Consider the following 15265-nt stretch of genomic DNA (forward strand, 5'->3'; position numbering starts at 1 on the left):
GTCCCTAACCTGGTCTTTCAGGTCTTCCAATAGTGCACTCATCATTGCTGTAACTGAGTACATCCACCTTGCTGCTGGTCATCCTCTTCTCTTTTCTTCCACCCTCCCCAGCATTAGAGTCTTCCCTGGAGAGCTAGGTCTTCACGTAATGTGTCTGAAGTAGGATAATTTAAGCCTGGTCATTTGTGCCCTGAGTGAGAACTCTGGGTTGTTGTGTACAAAGCTTAGTGACTGGATATCACCCAAACCATCTTTTCTGTGTTGAAACTATCCATCTTGCTCAGGGTTGCAAATCTGAAGGGATGTCATTTGCAGGGACCCTTGCTTGAGCCTTCTCAATGATGGTCCTCCACCTCTGGAATTTGGACCACTCCCTCTTACTATATTTGGTAATATAATATAACCAAAGAGCTGCAAAAAATGTGACTTTACAAGAAGGCATTTGAGGACACCTAGAGATTTTATTGCCTGAATGGCGAACTCATCAGAGCCTTCTTGCTGTTACAGTTATGCTATTGATTTTCTATGTTTTAATGTTATGCTTTTAATTATAAATTGCTTCGAGAAATGGAGAGGCATATAAGCCAAATAAATAAATACTAGCCCCCTTGTTACAGAGTTAAAAACTGAGATACATGCAAAGATGAATGTATTCTTTCTAATATTTTTATTTGGAATATTTGGAATAGTGTCCTAGAATATTGCTATTCTTCTGCTGGCCCAAATGTTTAGACTGACTTTGTTAAGTGTATTTGCTAGTACCATTACAGTTACATCAATTCAAAGATTTTAAAATGCAAAATGTGTTGTAATGTAAAATAGCTTCCACAAACTGCCAAAGTCATATGCTGCAGAGTAAAAATTAGCCCTGAATTTTCAGTGGAAATATGCATCATTAAAACTTTCATCTCCGAAGCCTGACAAACAATAATGAAGCTTATGTTAAAAACTAATATTGAACCAATACAGACATTTGTAATTTTTTAAAAAATTGTCAGTATACTGAATTGGGAACAGCACTTATACGATAAGTAAGGTGTGACAACTATGATTTCCATCTGAGCATATATCACTAAAAATTATTGAGAAATCCCTTTGGAATCCAGTGCAGTCTGAGCCACGTGGAGCATTGATTCCCAAGCGACAGAATGCAACCAAGCAACACTGACATTTTTTCTTTACTCCATTGTTACTCCAACCTAGAAAGAAAGAATAGCCTCTTCATTGCCACAAGAAGAGCACTTAAAACCTGACAGAGGCAAGCAAAACTGAAATGTAATAGAATGCGTTTTTTCTACTAAAATTATTATTATATGATCTATTTTAGCCCTAGACCTGTTTTTCCATCTAACTATTATTTAGGGGGAAAGGAAACATAATTTATCGAACACAAGCTCAGAACAATGAATTATTAATTGGGACATTGAGAAGAAACCGTGCCTCTTGATAGCTTGAATATTACATGCTATAGGAAAAATAATAGTAGGCATGCTTTGCTGTGCACGTTGCTGAAGATAACCGATCATTCCAATGTAACTTGAAAAACACTATTATAAACAACTATTTAGTCAAAGGCTGTACAGTACAACCTGCAATAATAAAATGCACAATATAAAAACTATCTCTAAGTAACAAGGAAATGATATGATTTAAAGATATCCAGAAAGGTAATTGTGGAAAGTCTGTCAATATTAAAAGCCATGAAAAGTCTTATGAAACTTTACAAATTAACAGAACTTACTCTAAGATATTTTATCAAGAGACGCTTAAAGATAACCCACAACAAAATGCAAGCAAACCATCAAAACTGAGGAAAAAACTACATGTTAAATAGATGGTCCCCCCAAAACCTGGAAGAAATATTATTAGCATTTGTATTATTGCTGAGAAAGAGTAAAACCTGTTGCAACATGTCATGGATGCTCACTAGTTATCTTTGAGTTGGCCACTCTCAGCTCAGTTGCACAGGATTGTCATTGTGGGATCCAACAAAGAAGATCCCATGCCAGGCATCTACTACTTGCCAAGATGATACCAAAACAACACAAGCTCTACCTTTTTGTACTTAAGTGTGACATCACACACCAGTTTGAATGAGGCAGAGTTTGTGCCGTGACATCATAATGCACATTCTGTCGCTCTCCCCTTGTCTCCCACCTCCACCGATGCCCATGTCCCTATCTCAACCATTTTAAACCGCAGAACAGGTGAGATATAACTACAGGTAGTCCTTGCTTCCCCTTCATGGATCACTGCCTTGTCGTGGCGAAGGGGCTTGCATAATAACTCAGTGAAGCCATGAGCTATACCGTGCAGGGCCACCCAAGACAGACAGGTCATGACAGAGAGTTCTGACAAAATGTGGTCCACTGGAGAAGGAAATGGCAACCCACTCCAGTATCCTTGCCAAGAAAACCCCATGGACAATGTTAAAAGGCTAAAAGATATGACGCCGGAAGATGAGCCCCTCAGGTCGGAAGGTGTCCAATATGCTACTGGGGAAGAGCGGAGGGCAATTCCAAGTAGCTCCAGAAAGAGTGAAGCGGCTGGGCCAAAGCCGAAAGGACGTTCAGCTGTGGATGTATCTGGAAGCGAAAAGAAGGTCCGATGCTGTAAAGAACAACATTGTATAGGTACCTGGAATGTAAGATCTATGAACCGAGGCAAGCTGGATGTGGTCAAACATGAGATGACAAGACTGAACATTGACATCTTGGGAATCAGCGAATTGAAATGGACGGAAATGGGTGAATTTAATTCAGGTGACCATTATATCTACTACTGTGGGCAAGAAACCCTTAGAAGAAATGGAGTAGCACTCATAATCAATAAGAGTGTGGGAAAGGCAGTAATGGGGTACAACCTCAAAAACAACAGAATGATCTCAGTGTGAATCCAAGGCAAACCATTCAACATCACAGTAATCCAAGTCTATACCCCAACCACTGATGCCGAAGAAGCTGAAGTTGACTGCTTCTATGAAGACTTACAACACCTTCTAGAACTAGCACCAAAAACAGATGTCCTTTTCATCATAGGGGATTGGAATGCTAAAGTAGGAAGTCAAGGAGTAATCGGAATAACAGGCAAGTTTGGCCTCGGAGTACAAAATGAAGCAGGGCAAAGGCTAATAGAGTTCTGTCAAGAGAACAAGCTAGTCATAGCAAACACTCTTTTCCAACAACACAAGAGACAACTCTACACATGGACATCACCAGATGGTCAATACCGAAACCAGATTGATTATATACTTTGCAGCCAAAGATGGAGAAACTCTATACAGACAGCAAAAACCAGACCAGGAGCTGACTGTGGCTCAGATCATGAGCTTCTTACTGCAAAAGTTAGGCTTAAATTGAAGAACGTAGGGAAAACCACTAGACCACTCAGGTATGACTTAGATCATATTCCTTGTGAGTACACAGTGAAGGTGATGAATAGATTTAGGGGATTAGATTTGGTAGACAGAGTGCCTGAAGAACTATGGACGGAGGTCCGTAACATTGTACAGGAGGCAGCAACTAAAACCATCCCAAAGAAAAAGAAATGCAAGAAAGCAAAATGGCTGTCTGATGAGACTTTACAAATAGCTGTGGAAAGAAGGAATGCGAAAAGCAAGGGTGAAAGGGAAAGATATAAGCAACTGAATGCAGATTTCCAGAGAATAGCAAGGAGAGATAAGAAGGCCTTCTTAAATGAACAATGCAAAGAAATTGAGAAAAACAATAGAATGGGGAAGACTAGAGATCTCTTCAAGAAAACTGGAGATATCAAAGGAACGTTTAGTGCAAAGATGGGCATGATAAAGGACAAAAAAAGCAGGGACCTAACAGAAGCAGAAGAGATTAAGAAGAGGTGGCAAGAATACACAGAAGAACTATACAAGAAAGATCTTAATGTCCCTGATGTCCATACTGGTGTGGTCACTGACCTTGAGCCAGACATCCTAGAGAGTGAAGTCAAGTGGGCCTTAGGAAGCATTACTAACAACAAAGCTAGTGGAGATGACAGTATTCCAGCTGAGTTATTTAAAATACTAAAAGATGATGCTGTTGAAGTGCTGCACTCAATATGCCAGCAAGTTTGGAAAATGCAACAGTGGCCACGGGATTGGAAAAGGTCAGTTTACATTCCAATTCCAAATAAGGGCAATGCCAAAGAATGCTCAAACTATTGCACAATTGCACTCATTTCACATGCTAGCAAGGTTATGCTCAAAATCCTACAAGCTAGGCTTCAGCAGTACATGAACCAAGAACTACCGGATGTATAAGCTGGGTTTCGAAGAGGCAGAGGAACTAGAGATCAAATTGCCAACATTCGCTGGATCATGGAGAAAGCACGAGAGTTCCAGAAAAACATCTACTTCTGCTTCATTGACTATGCAAAACCCTTTGATTATGTGGATCACAACAAACTGTGGCAAATTCTTAAAGAGATGGGGGTACCAGACCATCTTACCTGTCTCCTGAGAAATCTGTATGTGGGCCAAGAAGCAACAGTTAGAACTGGTCATGGAACAACCGATTGGTTCAAAATAGGGAAAGGAGTACGACAAAGCTGTATACTGTCACCCTGCTTATTTAACCTATATGCAGAGTATATCATGAGAAATGCCAGGCTGGAAGAATCACAAGCCAGAATTAAGATTGCAGGGAGAAACATCAACAACCTCAGATATGCAGACGATACCATCCTAATGGCAGAAAGTGAAGAAGAACTAAAGAGCCTCTTGATGAGGGTGAAAGAGGAGAGTGCGAAAGCTGGCTTGAAACTCAACGTTAAAAAAACTAAGATCATGGCATCTGGAACCATCAATTCCTGGCAAATAGAAGGAGCAGAAATGGAAGCAGTAACAGACTTCATTTATTTGGGCTCCAAGATCACCGCAGATGGAGACTGCAGCCATGAAATTAAGAGACGCTTGCTCCTTGGGAGGAAAGCTATGCAAACCTAGATAGCATATTAAAAAGCAGAGACGTCACCTTGCCGACAAAGATCCGCATAGTCAAAGCTATGGTTTTTCCAGTAGTAATGTATGGCTGTGAGAGCTCGACCATAAAGAAGGCTGAGCGCCGAAGAATTGATGCCTTTGAACTGTGGTGCTGGAGAAGACTCTTAAGAGTCCCCTGGACTGCTAGGAGGTCAAACCAATCAATCTTAAAGGAAATCAACCCTGACTGCTCATTGGAAGGATTGATAATGAAGCTCAAGCTCAGATACTTTGGTCAGCTAATACGAAGAGAGGACTCTGGAAAAGACCCTGATGCTGGGAAAGATTGAAGGCAAAAGGAGAAGAGGATGGCAGAGGATGAGATGGTTAGGTAGCATCACTGAAGCAATGAGCATGAAACTGAGCAAACTCAGGGAGGCAGTGAAGGACAGGAAGGCCTGGCGTGATATGGTTCATGGGGTCACAAAGAGTCAGACACGACTTAATGACTGAACAACAACAAAAGTCCTTGCTTAACAATCACAATAGGGATCAGAAAATTGGTTGTTAAGTGGGGCAGTCATTAAGCGAGTCACCACATGACTGGACCCAATTTTACAACAATTTTTACAATGGTCATAAAGTGAATCATGTGGTTGTTAAGCGAATCCAGCTTCTCAATGGACATTTTTGCCGGAATTCACTTAACGACCATGTGATTCGCTTATTGACTACGGTGATTTGCTTTACAACTGTCGTAAAAAAGGTCACAAATCACGATCATGTGACTGCAGGGGGTGGTGCAATGGTTTGTGATGGTTGTACAACCTGTAAAGCACTTTTTCTGAAGCAGTCATAACTTTGAACCATTGTTAAATGAACAGTCATTAAGTGAGGACTACATGTATAAAAAAACAAATGAAAAGGGGGAAAAAGCTTTGCAAATGAGAAATTTAATGACATTATTTATAATGTAAAAATAATAAAGCAAATAAAAAGACAACCAGTTAACATCTGAATTAGCATAATCAAAATATTAGAATCAAAAACAGCTACTCCTTGGATTCTCTAGGTTTTGTTTGTTTTCGTTGAACTTCTCTCTCAGAACTGTTCAATTTATTTGGCTATACTATAGTCAAGCAAAATAATGGAATCTGAATAGATATTATTAGTCAGATTGCACTTGATGCATCATATCAAAACATCCTATCACCATGAATGACTTACTTTAATACTTCCTGGGGTACCAAATAATTATGACACTCATACTTCTATATCGTATCTGTAAACATATTCAGATTATACACTGAATTTCAGCCCTCTGAAGTAGGCTAGGTCAAGAAATAACCACCACAAGGATTCCAGCAATGCTGCTTTAGTGTTGTAGAATATAATAACAGAAACTTAAAAGCCTGTCAGAGTTTCCCTCTGTCCTATCTTATACCAAACAGAATTGAGTTTCTTTCTCATCCTTTACACTTTCCCAGGCTGAGTAGTAATTTCTCCTCCTTTAACAGCTCATTCATTCCTTCACCAAGGTCACTTTTACATTTCTTTACAGAATTTTTTACTAAATTCCCAGATTTTGCTCATAATCTCTCATGCCCTTTCAGTCAAACTTCTGCCAAACATCTCCTCTAGCATGCTATTCCCTCTGAAGTCTTGTACTTACTCTTGCTACCTTTCCCTTTCAACCAATCATGTTCCATATTTGTATTCATTCCTTTGTCATATGTGTTTTTATGAATAGGCATAATACACACATTCAAAACAGACCTTTTTCTAAACAGATATTCAATAGTCATTCTTGGGTCTCAAAATGTCCCGATCACTTTTTCTGTACTCTCTCAGCTCGTTCCTACCTATCCAAATAATATTTTTCTCCTGAATCTCATTCATTCAGAAAGTCGCACAAATAAAACATATCAGCATTTACTACAACATAACGTCCAATTATCATCTACTTAAGGGATTCCTAGTTTCAGATGTGACTGCTTGGACTAGTCCCTGCAGTTTTCTTGGCAAGATTTTCAGAAATAGTTTGCCACAGCCTTCTTCCTAGGGTTGAGAGAAAGTGACTGGCCCAAGGTCACCCAGCTGGTTTAATGCCAAAGGCAGGACCAGAACTCATGGCCTCCCAGTTTCTAGCCTGGTGCCTTAACTACTATACCAAACTGGCTCAACCCCAACAATCTAGACAACACCAATTCATAATTTCTGACATATATTTTAGCCTTTCCATTCATAACCAAACCTATAACTTTAATTCTCTGTCTGTAGTTATCAACGCCTTTCCTCAAGATCAGATTTTCATTCAGATCTATTGCATTCTTTCCCTTTCTCTTCATTTCACAGACACACAATGTATCTATTATCCTTTCATTCTTTAATTCATGCTCTACCATTTACTCCTCTCATATACCAAGTCACAGTCTTCCATTTGCCATGGTCATCACTAGATGGGTCCATAGTTATTTATCTCTGCCATCCATTATGGCTTTGGTCAAACAAAATTTTCACATAACACTTTTTACTGATACAATGAAACCTCAGTGCAAGAGACTTGATATGGTCCAGATAAATCTTCTGCACCAATTAATGTCATTTGGTTAATGACATTAATATGCAAATGATGCAAATCTCCAACCAATTCACAAGCCAAACTAAGCCAATCCAACTATATTACAGTTTAGCATGTTGTGTGAACCTGCTCTGACTTCAGCTTATTCAAAAAACCATGATTAAAACAAATCTTTGCTCAGTGAGGTATGTCTAGTAAAGGGAATAAGGAATGAGTAAAACCCTCCCCTAATGTATAATTAGAAGTGAGTAAAAGTAGTTTCAGGACAGGAGGGCCTGGCGCAATATGGTTCATGGGGTCACGAAGAGTCGGACACGACTTAACGACTAAACAACAACAACAAAAGTAGTTTCACTCAGGCTCATTAAATCTAGTTTTAGCATTCTCTTTAGACTGATTGGGATCAATAAATTCTGAAATTTGGCCAGTTGTGGGTGATACAGTGTTCAATAACAAGAACAGATAGCTAACTGGGGAGCAGGCTGTAGGAGACAACTGGAAGAGATATTGACTGAGCTACTATAACTTACTGAATTCACACAGTAGCTCATTACATTTTATGTCATTAGTTTGTGGGTTAATTTGTCACATGAACTTATAAAATGGAGTTAATTGAATAAACCATGATTCAGTTAACCATGGGTTAGTGTGTTGTACAAACACAATTATTCAAGACCAAATGATACATATTCTGATATCAGTGCAAGGCACAGGAGGAAGAAAATCTGTAGCTAGGTTAAATTTATTAGACCAACCAGTATGAGAGAAAAGCTTTTGAATTCCCTACTATTCTTCATCAGGGTGAGAGATCACAAAGGCAAGAAATGGAAGAGGTAGGAAGGACCAATTACATATTATAAGATCATTAGCTAAAAGTTAGTCTGTCACTCACTGATATCCAGATAAGACAACTAGTATTCTGAATAAAGAGTAGATTGCTGACCTTTCAGTTCTGAAAATGCAAATACTAGCTATATTTCAAATATTATCTACATCTACCCTCAACAACATTCTAATACTTTCTCTTAACCCAATGTTGATCAGATCTAGCTAAGAAGCTGTAATACTTGCATATATAAAATAATTTAAAATACTTTCATTTATTTTAAGCTTTGTAAACTGGATGTGGGTGTTTATTTTGTAGTACTATTAGGTTGTGGCTTTAAGTTTATAGCCTTTAAAGATTGCTAGCTTTTAAAAGAAAAAATAGAAATGCCTATTTGTTATCTAAAAGGCTTGCAATAACTTACAGAAAGCTTGTTTTCTACAAAAAGAAGGAAAAGACTCTGCAATTTTTTTAAAAAAATCTTTTTGAAATGTTTTCATTTATGAGTAACACATAGGTTTTAAACAAATCAGATAAGCATGGAACAGTTTTAATCCCTGAGTAAATAAATACATCTCAATAACCAAGTATCCTACTTTGGACACATTATGTGAAGACCTAGATCTGTGGAGAAGGCTCTAATACTAGGAAAAATAGAAGGAGAGAGGAGAAGAGGATGACTAACAGCAAGGTGGATGGACTCAGTTACAGTGGTGATGGTGCACCAGGAAGACCTGAAGGATCAAATTAGGGACAGATCATCATCATGGAGAAAATCTATCTATGTGGTCACTAAGAGTTGACACTGACTTGATAGCACATAATTAATAACAAAATTAAGTCTTTTAAGGGGACTTTATAGCCCAGTTAGGTGCCTAACTTCCTTTGGTCTGAGGGCCATAGCAGGTTTTGTACAACATGCTGCAATCTGTAGTGAGTGAGATCAAGGTCCGTGTTGTTAAAGGGTTTTAGCCATTAAGGATTGAAATTGGATTTTTAATCTCCTGCAAGAGACTTATTTTGTCCCTTAAAGCCCTCAAAACTCCCATAAAATGCTAAAATGGATTCCATATATTTGATCCCATCCCTTTTGTGGAGGCTTTAGGGGCCGCAAAAGAGACACTGATAAGATAGATGTGGACACACCAGGCTGTACTTTTTGCACCCTTCTTGTAGAGAATTGAGGCTGTTATTCTATTTGGCCCATCTCTATACCAGTTTGCATCATAAAAATGCAACTGATCTGTATCATTGCTAACTGGCTTTGCAGAAAGAAAGCCCTTACTTGCAATGTTAGTTAACTGAGGATTCTAAAGTTTGCTGGATCCCTTCAGATCGTGTAACGTATCTTGAGAAAAATATCTTCAAGATTTGGACATAAACTGAAATGAACAAATAATGGATAAAGAAGATGACCATTGTATGTATGTATATGTATATCCTAAGCTGCAGGCTAGATTGGAAAGTGGAAGAAAAACATCCGGGAAGGCAGCAGTGGCAAATAATTTCTGTACTGTGGCCATGGAAATACATGGAACATGTCCAATAAGTCTTCAAGAACTGAACTTGACTTGAAGGAATGCAGCATTTACTTTTATATATCTGAACATAATACCAGTTCCCACAATCACAATGGTGTTAAAATGTGTCATGGCACTCACTGCTTTGCTGATTCCTCTTCACTATGGATACTTGTGATGCTCCTCCCGAATCCTATTATAGAACCTAAAACAGAAGGGGATATCCTCTTCTGACTACTGGCAAGTACAGAGATATTGGGGGAACAGGGAAATGCCATTTTGAACTTTGGTGCACAGAAGCAGCAAAAGACTCTGACTTGCTTCATACAGCATTGATTGATTGATTGATTGATTGATTGATTGATTGATTACATGCCATCAAGTCGTTTTTGACTCCTAGCTACCACACAGATAGATTTTCTCTATGACAGTCTGTCCTTAACCTGGTCTTTCAAGTCTTCCAACAGTGCACTCATTGCCACTGTAAATGATCCCTTAGTATGGCTACTTTATAGTTCAGAGTGTTGTAACCCAGGCAATTAAACTATGGTTAAACAAAAGTTAACATGCAAATACAGCAGAAGGGAGCCAAACAACTAGTAACAACTACAGATTACAGCTAACAACTGAATCAAGCCAATATTTGTGAACCCCATTAAACAGTCAAGCTAATATTTTGCCTTTTTTTTTTTTAATCCTAGTATAGTATTTCTTTTCTTCTTTCTTATCCTTCTCTTGCCTAATTTTGAGATCAGTAAAATGTGATTCTGGGGAAAGTTTGGAAAGAATTTGTTACAGGACATTATTGGTATTTGAGACATATTTATGCATGTATAATGTGTTTTATTTAGCCAGAGTTCACATATTCTGCTAATCTATGGTTTGTTGAATTTGTTGAACAACTACAATATGCTTGGTTCATACCATGCTAAACTATACATCATGACTTACAAATGATAATGGTTTGGTTACATAATTCACTAAGCCAATGCTAAAGAAACCATCCTCTGGTTTATTTAACATAATGAGGGAACCCAGCCTCCCTCTTAGTATAATTTCTGCTATTTAACATAAAATTAGTTATGATTCTCCTGAGTTAACAAACAAAATACAACACAATTTAATGTAATTGTACCTGCAATTAATTATGCAATAGTTTGGAGCCAGAACAGGGTTTACACAGTGGTTGGCTTTACTCAGAGTGCTAAGGTATAGGTATTTATCATGGTTTATTAGTTAAACCACTTTTGGTTTGGTTTATGCAATACACTGAACTATGAATTTATTTACGAACCATACTAGCTGGGTTTATATAAGTGAAAAACCAAACTACATTATGGCTTAGGACAATTAGTGAAGCCAACTTGCTTAACCACAGTTTGTTGAAAAAGCCATAGATATCTGATTTGTACACAATAACCAGAATAGGTGGGTTACTATAGGTTCAGGCATCATGGTAATGTAAACACAAACTACATACTGTAATAACTTAATGTTATGCATGAACCAGACCAGTGTTATGTGGAAATCTACTTGGTTATATGGAAATCACTAGTTAATACATACAGATAGTATCAACAATTATAACACAACAGTAAAATGAAATGTTGACAGTTTGTTCTGTATTTTAGTTTTTAAATTAATGTGTAGTTTGACCCTTATTTGACTATGGATGCAAGAGTACAAAAACAGTCATACCAACACAGTTTCCTAGATGAAACATAGAACAATCAATATGAAAACTGGGAATAACCTATTCTCCAACATTTATTCCTAGATTACAAAAACTGCAAAATTCCATTCACTTCTTTTTATTATTCATGAAATGTGGGTTAACATATTTTGTAATAATGAGACGTTTTGTACAGCCTTGCCCCTATATAATCAATGCCGAGTGAATCTCTTTCTCTGATTTGGTCCACATATCACAAAACCAGAATTCTTTCCAAGAACTTTCCCCCACTTGCACTTAATGACATTACAAATGTGCCACAGAAATCTTTTTTATGCCATATCTTCATGACTTACTTCTGCCTGATCCTGAGCACATATCTCAGGCAGCCTTAAATCTTCATAGCTTTCCCTAAGTTAAAGCAGAGCTTTCTTCCTTATCCTGACAATATTTTGCTATGGACATAAAACATTTTACATTTTATTAACTGTACTGCCAGTGGGATCAGGGGCTGCAAGAGCCCTACTGGCCACTACAGGCTGGTGCTGCACACTCCTGCTGCTGGGCACTGTCCTCTATGCCCATTCTGGTTTGGGCAGTGTGAGGATCTGGATCTTTCAGTGACATCTCACCTATGGGGTGTCCAAGACAATGCCTGGCACAGAGATCTGACTTTGAAAGAAGGATCATCCCAGCAAGTGACAGTCATCCGTGGTGGAGCTGTGGGATCTGCTGGTTTAGTCCTCTATCAAAACCTACCTCCCACCCAACCCACCTTAAGGAGAGTGATTGATGAATATCTTCCCACTGGCTGATGACATCTGGTAGGAGGGAGAGAAACAAAGCCAGGGCAGTCCACCAGTCCTTTCTCTTAGCAAGTCCTGCACACAATAAAGGACTGGCTCTCTATTGCCTGTGGCAGGATAGGGGTCTGCAACAGGGACAGCAAATTTTCTGGAGGGGCAGAGAACACTCTGAATGAGCTGTGAGGAACAGCCCTAACTTTGGCTTTTAGAAACACGAACGTATCTTAGTGCCACTACTTGATTAACTCCCACTTAGCTTTTCCTGCCAGCAGGAAAGTATACCAAGAAAACTCCCATCTGTAGTTTCTTGAAGGTTGCCTGAACCAAGAGTCCAAAGAATAAGCCAGGTTTTGTTTTGTGTTTACGACTCTGCTTGGTTAGACTGAAACTCGTGAATTCTAACTAATCTTCTGGAAATTAAGTGAGTAAAGAAGCAAGCATTCTCAGGCGATTTTCCACAAGGTGTCCTTGCTCGATGAAACAGCTTCCTGCTTACTGCTCCCAACAAGTGAGTCTGCACGCTCCGCCAGAAGTCTCATCCTACCACCTAGGACTTCCTTCAGGGCAAACAAGCGGCGGATTAGGTGGTGCAGAAGGAAACCAAAGAGCTTTAGAGGCGCAGCCTGGTGGCGAGGCTGGCCTGCTCGCGGTGCGCGCGCTGGAGGGGAGCTATGTCCCCGCCAGGTGCGCCCCAACCCCGAGGACTGCTTCCACGACGCCCCTGCCTAAACTTCGGCAGCTTCGCCGCTCGACGGCCGCCGCGGCACTCACCTTTCCGTCTGCCTCACGGAGGCAAGAAAGTACCCAGCGCGGAGGAGAGCCACCCAAGGCACCTTGACAGAGAGCGAGAAGCGGGAGGCGGAGCGCTGCCCCGGGCGCTGCCAGGGGAGACGGGGGGGGGGGGGGGAGGGAACACAGGTCACTCACGAAGCAGCCCATTGGCATTCGCTCGGCGTCTTCGCAGCTTGAGCCGGGAGGGAAGGTGGGTTGGAGCTTGCTCTAATCGGCGCTGCGCTTCCCGGACCGTTCGTGCCACCTTCCTCGCTGAACCATTGGCAGGAAAGCGCCCGCCTAAAATTGCAATCCTGCATGGGCTTATCTAGGAAAACACTGTCGAATTCCTCGGGGTTTACTTCTGAAGAAACGAGGACTGGATTGATTACGGAAAAGAATGGTAAAAATGTGACCCGGGTTCCGCTCCCTGCACTGAAGTCTAATGTCGGTCACAAAGCAGATTATGGCGCAAGCCCCTGCGGATATAAATCACTCAAGTTCAGTGAGGCTTGCTCGCAGGTAAGCCTTATAAGAATAGGATTCTTTGAAGGTTGGGGAAAACCTGGCCAGAATGAACACATTTGCAAAGACATTGAGGCAGGAAGAACGTGGGATGTCTTCGAGATAAATGAAAACATGTAACAACTGTAGCGTTTTTAGAACAATTTTACGAACCCCTTAATCCCTCTAAACTAAACAGAATAGGACAAAATGGTCCAGAACACCATCTTTCCAGCTAGGTTAACAAAATCAAACGGCACACTAGGAGGCATAGATACAATAAGGGCCAAAATTTCCATGGAAACACATTCCCAGGGAAAAGGCTGTATTTCAAGCCTGTAACTCCAGCTTCCCAGCCAGTCAAAGTAATCATATTCAACAAAGATACACGACTGTTTTAGAAAATGGCTCGGAATGCCGATTTCCAGTCAGCCAGTCCAACTAAAATCACTAGTCATATAAAACTAGAAGGAATTGGTACTGTAAAAATGGAAGTCTTCCATGGAAATCACAGACCATAACTAATTGTAGGCAAAATTCTCTTGTTTTTTTTTAACTCCTGGGATGTTAACTTGCTAGTCAGCTAAATTAACCAAATTTCACCAATTTCATAAAACTAAAGGGGAGTTAGTGCTAGAGATCCAAATTTTCTATGGCACCTATGTTCTGCCACCCACTCCAAACAAGTTGAAAAACTGTTCTGACCATCACTTCCCCAACCAGTCAAATCAACAGAACTGACAAGAAGTTGCATGAAGTTTAGAGTTTTCTGATGCAGCAGGATATAAAATATTCAAAGGAACCAAGTTCTCCTAGCCATTCTAGGCAAAGTAGATAAAGATTAGAGATGTAGGTAGGTAGGTAGGTAAGTAATGGAAAATTACTCCCATTGATGTTTTGTGTCTTATTCTGTGAAGGTCTCCTCGTTTTTTTGGGGGGGGGGACTAGTGAATAATGTATGATTTGTCTGACTGAGAAGGCTAAATACCAGGCAGTTCTGCACAGAGAGAATTATTGTACCTTGCCTCCTGGAGGAGTCTCTTCCATTGTTGAACAACCATGAGGAAATTCTTGCTGATATCCAACCATAAATATTTTTGTAATTTAAACCTATTCTTTATTGTCCTATCTCCTGGAACAAACCTGTCTTCTACATGATAGTTCTTGAGTTTCATAGCTGTCATGTCTCCCCACAAGACTTTTTCCTGGACTAAATATTTAATGCCTCCAACTGTTCCTTGTAAGTTTTATATTTTAGGTGTAGTCTGACCATTGTAGAATAAACAGTAACTTTATCTTAACCCTATACTTACGTTGATGTGGTTTAGGGACTGCATTTTTTTTTTTTTTTTTGCAGCTGCATCATACAATTGAATCATACTCAAGTTGTGATTTATCAAGAAACCCCGGTCCTTTTTGCATGTACTGCTTCCCCATGTTGTCTTTCCAATGCTGTACTCATTGTTTTGCTTATTCATATGGAAATGTAAGACTTTGCACTTGTCCTGTTGAAATTCATGTACCACTATATGCCTCTCCTTCTTGAAAATTCTGTAATCTGGTCCAGGAGGGTTTTATCCAAATCTTCTGCCTAATCTACATTCCCCCTCCAATATTATTGTTTCCTCTTCCTTGTATTCTTATCCAAATGT

At 39.6% G+C, this 15265-nt stretch overlaps 1 protein-coding gene across 3 annotated transcripts in view; it reads right to left on the reverse strand.

Annotated features, from left to right (window-relative positions):
* CRACDL (CRACD like) overlaps positions 1-13223 on the reverse strand; it is a 59941-nt gene extending 46718 nt beyond the window's left edge. For all 3 annotated transcript variants that reach the window (XM_088145028.1, XM_088145027.1, XM_088145029.1), the window contains exon 1: positions 13110-13223. The gene's annotated coding sequence lies outside the window, so the exon portion shown is untranslated. The remainder of the gene's footprint in view (positions 1-13109) is intronic.
* Positions 13224-15265: the final 2042 nt, after the last annotated feature.

This window comes from Python bivittatus, unplaced genomic scaffold, assembly GCF_059951505.1.
Source record: "Python bivittatus isolate LINGU-HERP-01145 unplaced genomic scaffold, Pbiv_v1 ctg000350_np1212, whole genome shotgun sequence".
NCBI lineage: Eukaryota > Metazoa > Chordata > Lepidosauria > Squamata > Pythonidae > Python > Python bivittatus.